Source organism: Colobus angolensis, unplaced genomic scaffold (assembly GCF_000951035.1).
Source record: "Colobus angolensis palliatus isolate OR3802 unplaced genomic scaffold, Cang.pa_1.0 Scaffold50, whole genome shotgun sequence".
Taxonomy (NCBI): domain Eukaryota; kingdom Metazoa; phylum Chordata; class Mammalia; order Primates; family Cercopithecidae; genus Colobus; species Colobus angolensis.
The window spans coordinates 3214765-3221569 of NW_012118488.1; the positions used below are offsets into that span (position 1 = coordinate 3214765).

A 6805-nucleotide genomic window follows, 5' to 3' on the forward strand; every position below is an offset into this window, starting at 1 on the left:
AACACAGCCGAGAACATCCTGGAACATATGTCTTGGCACTTGCCTTGGTGTTTGAGTAGGTTAGTCTCAAAGGTGAAACTGAGTCAAACGACGTGTACAAATTAGATGTAGCCAGATCGACCTGAAGAAACATCCGTTTACATAGACGCTCACTAAAATATGCGAGTCCAGAGGGGAGTGTCTTTTCCACCGATCTGATTTAATCCTAAAGTTAAGGATAATCGCCCAGCAAGGAAGGGTATCTGGGTGTTATCCCAGCAGTCCCTCCTGGTGGTTTTTAATTAGGCACACAAGCAAGCGGAGGCGAAACTTTGGAACGCTCTTCCTTGAGAGCTCTAGCCACGTTAAACAGTAGGACTCGCCCCGACGCGGTCAGACTGCCGGCGCAATTTCAAAGTCTCCGTTCGCGCGTCCCTGGGGCGCCTAGGGGTTTTGAACCGTTAGTTCCCCACATGCCAGTCCGCTTCCCTTCCCGCTTGGCCAAAACACCTCTTCTAAGGCACCCCTAACGTAAATAAACAAACAACCCAGGCTCCGTGCGCCGTGCCTCCTGCCCTGGAACTAGGGTTGGAGCAGGCTTTCCCTGGACCCAGTCCGGCCCCACATAGCCAATCCTGCCAGCCTGCTGCCTTTCCGACCTCCCAGCCCCCAGAGGAGCGCAGGAAGACAGGATAACCCCAGGACCAGAAACGCCTGGAACGCGAAGGACGCCGAAGCCCTCACCGCGCAGCCCGTGGGGCCTCGGCCCATGGCCCAGTCTGGCAAAGGCGGACACGGCCGCCTCTCTGGAAAGACCGCCCAGAGCTCTCCTGGCTTGAGGAGACTCGCGGCCACCTAAAGCAGCCAGGAGGTCCCATGGTGTAATGGTTAGCACTCTGGACTTTGAATCCAGCGATCCGAGTTCAAATCTCGGTGGGACCTCACCATACGTTTTGGTCCTACAATTCCTGTTTTGGGGACCGCTTCCGGCAGCGGCCACCTCAGGTTGTGTGGGTAGCCCCAGTGACCTGCCAGACACAGCGGCTTAGGGTCCCTCCTCCTCTCTCAAGATTTTTTCATTTCAGGGCCGTCCTGAGGGTGTCAGTGCGCACGCGCGAGAGTCGGGCAGAAAAATGTGTTGATGGGAGAGCCAACGCGACTTTACCCTGGAGGGAAACTTCCGAAAGAACCCGAAGGATCCGGAGGATGCTGCTTCGGGCGGGGCATAGATAGGTCGGCCGGTCTAGGAGGTCCCAGGTGGCCGAGGGTGCCGGCATGTTTCTTATTGGCTACTGAGCAAGCGCGATACGTTACTGCTGCCTGAGCCGCCAAGGAAGTGGCTCGAGGGAACCGAGGGGCGGGGAAATGGCGCCTGCGGGACTCCAATTGGTCACAAACAATAACGAGGCTGCGGTCCCCAGAGGGGACTGGGGTTTTCTTGGGGTCTGGCACGCACCCTAGTGTGTTTGTGTTGGTTGTCCGGTGCTCAGTGACGTCGTCTGTGGCTGTCCGTCAGAAAACAGTCCCTTAGGCTGTATGCGGTGGCTCACGCCTGTAATCCCAGCACTTTGGGAGGCCGGAGTTCGAGACCAGCCTGGCCAAGATGGGGAACCCTCGTCTCAACTAAAAATACAAAAATTAGCCGGGCGTGGTGACGTGCGCCTGTAATCTCAGCTACTGGGCAGGCTGAGGCAGGAGAATGGCTTGAACCCGGGAAGTGGAGGTTGCAGTGAGCCGAGATCGCGCCAGTGAATTCCAGCCTGGGAGACAGAGCGAGACTTCATCTCAAAAAATAAGAAAAAAAAAAAAAACGAAAGAAAGAAAACAGTCCCTTAGATGCTGCAGCTGGTGAAAGAGGAAAGGAGGGAGAGACAGAGAGAGAGAGAGAGAGAGAGAGAGGAGAGAGAGAAAGAAGAGAAGAGAAGAAAAGAAAAGAAAAGAAAAGAAAAGAGAAAAGAAAAACAGCCGCTTGACTAAGGGACCGGTTCTTCAGCCCGCCAGGGCGTCTTAAGGGAGTCCTCAGCCGGACTGAGCGCCTCTCTCTGGGCGAATCTGTCCAGGATCCGTGTTTAGGGTGCTGAGCAGGCACACGTGCTTTGCGAGGAAGGGCATAACTTTAGGATTGTATGGGAGACGTGCGTGAAGCAGCTTCTTTGGATCACCATCTGGGTTTTGAGAGGTGCCTGCCCCTTTAGGATAAGTGACAAGGGAGCCCGCAGACACATTTATGATCTCCCTACATGGTGATTGGCACTGTGGTTATATGTTCCCGCCCCTTGGGAGGATGCCACAGAAAAAGAGAGGATCCTCGCGCTGCTCTCCCACCTCTCCCCTGAGCACCCGTCCTCCCCACCCCACCCCACACGCTCCCTAAACGGTTGAATGGATCTGTGTATATGAGCAATCCCAGCCTCAAAAATACCTAGCCATGAGAGATGGGAGGATTTGCTCCACCAGACCGTAAAGCTTATAATCAACTGCAAGCTATAGAAATTGAGGTAGTTCGGTACTGGTGCAAGGATGGGAAAACATGCCAACGGAACAGAATAGGGAACCCAGGTTCAGCCTCACACGTATCTGGACAATTGATTTATGACAAAGGTGGCACAACAGAGGAGTGGGGAAAAGAACTTACTTTTCCTTTCATTTTTTCCCTCTTTCTTCTCTCCTCTTCCTCCTCCTCCCCCTCCTCCTACTCCCCATTCCCCCTCTCCTCCTCCTCCTCCTCTTTTTTCTTCTTTTTGACAGGGTCTTGCTCTGTCGTCCAGGCTGGAGTGCAGTGGCACGATCACAACTTACTGCAACCTCGAACTCCTGGACCCCGATGATCCTCCTCCCTCAGCCTCCTAAGTAGCTGGAACTACAGGCACATGCCACCATGCCCAGTTAGGACCTACTTTTTGATAAATTGTTCTGGGACAATTGAGTGTCCATATGGAAAAATATAAAATCGAATTCCTCCCTAACTTATATTAAACAGAGCAATAAATTCCATGTGAATTGTAGACTTCAGTGTGAAGAAAAAACAATAAAGCTTCTGGAAGACAACATAGGAGACTACCTTCTTGACCTCAAGGTAAGGAACGTCTTCCCAAAAAAGACACAAAAGGTTCTAAAATGTTGATATACTTCACCATATCTATGTGATACTGTATGTTCTCCTTGTCAAAAGACCCTAATAATAAAGTGACAAGGTCAGCCACAGAATAGGAAAAGATATTTGGATTTTTTTGTTTCTTTGCTTTGTTTTTTGAGATGGAATCTCACTTTGCCCCCAGGCTTGAGTGCAGTGGTGTGATCTCGGCTCACTGCAGCCTCAACCTCCCAGGTTCAAGCGATTCTCCTGCCTCAGCCTCCCGAGTAGCTGGGATTACAGGCCTCCAGCTAATTTTTGTACTTTTAGTAGAGATGGGGCTTTGGCATGTTGGCCAGGCTGGTCTTGAACTCCTGACCTCAGGTGATCCACCCGCCTCGGCCTCCCAAAGTGTTGGGATTACAGTTGTGAGCCACTGCGCCTGGCCTAATTTTTGTATCTTTAGTAGAGACAGGGTTACACCATGTTGCCCAGACTGGTCTTGAGCTCCTGAGCTCAAGTGATCTGCCCACCTCGGCCTCCCAAAGTGCTGGGATTACAGGTGTGAGCCACCTCGCCCAGCCAGGAAAAGACATTTTTAATGCATAATTGACAAATAACTTAAATATAGATTACAATAGAAAAATCCAGCCAGGAGTGGTGGCTCACATCTGTAATCCCAACACTTTGGGAGGCTGAGGCAGGCATTACTTGAGCCCAGGAGTTGGAGACCAGCCTGAGCAATATGGCAAAAACATATCTCTACTAAAAATACACAAATTGGCTGAGTGTGGTGGTGCACACCTGTGGTCCCAGCTACTCAGGAGGCTGAGACAGGAGGATGGCTTGAGCCCTTGGGGTCAAAGCTTCAGTGAGCCGTGATTGCGTCACTGCACTCCAACCGTGGTGACAGAGCAAGATCCTGTGTCAAAAATAAAATAAAGTAGGGGAAATACACAGTTTGGGTTTAAAAAAGAAGAAGAAGAAAAAGAAGAAAAATCCTAAAAATCAATAAGAAAAGACAATCTAATAGAAAAATAAAAGGCTTGAACGGGCACTTCACTGAGAAAGGAAACTGAAAATAACTGATATACATATGAAAAGATGCAAGAGATCATTAGTCATCATGCAAACGCAAATTAAAAACTCAATCAGATACCACTACACACTCACCAGAATGCCAATGCTGATGTTAAGAATATGGAATAATATGAACCTTCGTAGGAGTGTAAATTGGTGGAAGACAGTTTGACATTACTAAACTTGGAGATGCTAGACCCTATGCTTTAGCAATTTCACTCTTGCCCATATATTCACAGAAATGTTTGCATATGTGCACCTAGAGACATACATAAGAATGTTAGGCTGGGCAAGGTGGCACATGCCTGCAATTCTAGCACTTTGGGAGGCCGAAGCAGGAGGATCACTTGAGGCCAGGAGTTTGAGACCAGCTTGGGCAACATAGTGAGACCCCATCTCTATTTTAAGTAAAAGAAAAGGCCGGGTGCGGTGGCTCAAGCCTGTAATCCCAGCACTTTGGGAGGCCGAGACGGGCGGATCACGAGGTCAGGAGATCGAGACCATCCTGGCTAACACAGTGGAACCCCGTCTCTACTAAAAAATACAAAAAACTAGCCGGGTGAGGTGGCGGGCGCCTGTAGTCCCAGCTACTCGGGAGGCTGAGGCAGGAGAATGGCATAAACCCGGGAGGCGGAGCTTGCCGTGAGCCGAGATCCGGCCACTGCACTCCAGCCTGGGCGACAGAGCGAGGCTCCATCTCAAAAAGAAAAAAAAAAGAAAAGTTTGCCCACCAAGGGGAAGTCAAGATAAAGATTCTCTACTTTGGGCCAGTCAAACCACATCTGGAGGATTGAGATCAATTCTAGGTATCACACAAAGACATTGGTAAATTTCATCCTGCCACTAACTGGCTGTGTAATTTGGGTAAGCAATTTAAGTGTCCTGAGCCTCATATGCAAAAGGATAATAATAGTACCTTTTGCATAGAGTGTTGTGAGAATTAGTAAAATAGAAATGAAAAGTCCTTATATCTATATCTGATCCATAATATAGTCAAGAATGGTAACTGCTAGAGAAACAACTAGAATAGTGAAGTCTATGGAAGCTCAGATACTTGAGAAACACAAATACTTATTATACCAGGAGGAAAACGAAACTTAGAGGTCACAAGATAGCTTTCTTAGTTTATTTGCCTATTTGTTCCTAGTCTGGATTACAACAGAGGTGGAGAATTAGAACTCATGGGTGGAAGCTAGAGGGGCAAAGAGGATGAACGTTCTAACAACTTGAGCTGTCCATTGGCAGAACACTGTAATCACCCAGGGGGTTCTTCCTGCCCGCTGCACAGACCAAACCAATTCACCAAGACCTCAGCATTGCATTAAAGAAAGAGTTCAATTGACATGAGGTCTGCCACGTGGGAGATGGAGTTATTTTATTTTATTTTTTTAGACAGAGTCTCATTCTGTCATCCAGGCTGGAGTGCAGTGGTGTGATCTCGGCTCACTGCAATCTCTGCCTCCTGGGTTCAAGCAATTCTCCTGCCTCAGCCTCCCAAGTAGCTGGGACTACAGGCATGCACCACCACACCCGGCTAATTTTTGTATTTTTAGTAGAGATGGAGTTTTGCCATGTTGGCTAGGCTGGTCTTGAACTCCTGACCTCAGGTGATCCGTCCGCCTCGACCTCCCAAAGTGCTGGGATTACAGGCGTGAGCCACTGTGCCCAGCCTGGAGATGGAGTTATTACTCAAATCAGTCTCCCTGAAGGCTCATAAATTGGGGTTTTTACGAACAATTTGATGAGCAGGGGGCTAGGAATGGGCACTGCTGACTGGTTAGGGATTAAATCACAGGGGTGTGGAAAATGGTCCTTCTGTGCTGCATCTGCCTCTTGGTGGGGCCACAGGCCCAGTTAAGTCATGAATCACTGATCTAGGTGGGGTCTGTCAGTTGCCAGAATGCATCTCAAAAGACCAAGCCTAGGTTTTACGGTAGTGATGTTATCTACAGGGCGGGCAAATCACAAATCTTGTGACCTCTGGCCACGTGACCTCTGAGCAGTAAAGGATTATAGAAACTACGCCTACATTTTTGGTCCCTGAGCAAGGAGGAGGTTAGTTTTAGGGAGGGACCATTACCGTCCTTGCTTTCAAGTTAAACTATAAACCAAATTCCTCCCATGTTTAGTTTGGCCTTTGTGCAGGAATGAGCTGAAGACAGCCATCTGTGAGGCTAGAAGCAAGATGGAGTTGGCCATGTCAGATTTCTTTTACTGTCAGAATCTTTGCAAAGGTGGTTTCAACAGGCTTAGGCTTGAGAAATACTGAGCTGCTGGTGCCTGAAGTCTTCCAGAGAAGCTCAAAACTGTTTGTCAGTTGTGAGTGTAGGAAGATTTCTGCACTCAGATGGAGATTGGGCTCCACAAAAGGTACCCTGCCTTCCTCTCTGAGGCTTGGCTCGTCTGTGAATCCTCATTCCCAATTTAGGACTTTACTCACCATGAGCTTTTTCATTATTTCTCCATGACTTTCACCATTTTTTGTGTGTTTGTACTAAGACTCTCAGTAAGATATGTGTTTTTCATCAGAAACCAGTATACACATACACACATGCACAAAACTGAAATAAAGGTTTAAGAAATAGGCCGGGCGCGGTGGCTCAAGCCTGTAATCCCAGCACTTTGGGAGGCTGAGACGGGCGGATCACGAGGTCAGGAGATCGAGACCATCCT

General features: G+C 48.9%; 1 non-coding gene across 1 annotated transcript; it reads left to right on the top strand.

Annotated features, from left to right (window-relative positions):
* Positions 1-849: 849 nt before the first annotated feature.
* On the top strand, positions 850-921 carry TRNAQ-UUG. Its single transcript has one exon. It is a non-coding gene; the product is annotated as a tRNA-Gln (tRNA).
* Positions 922-6805: the final 5884 nt, after the last annotated feature.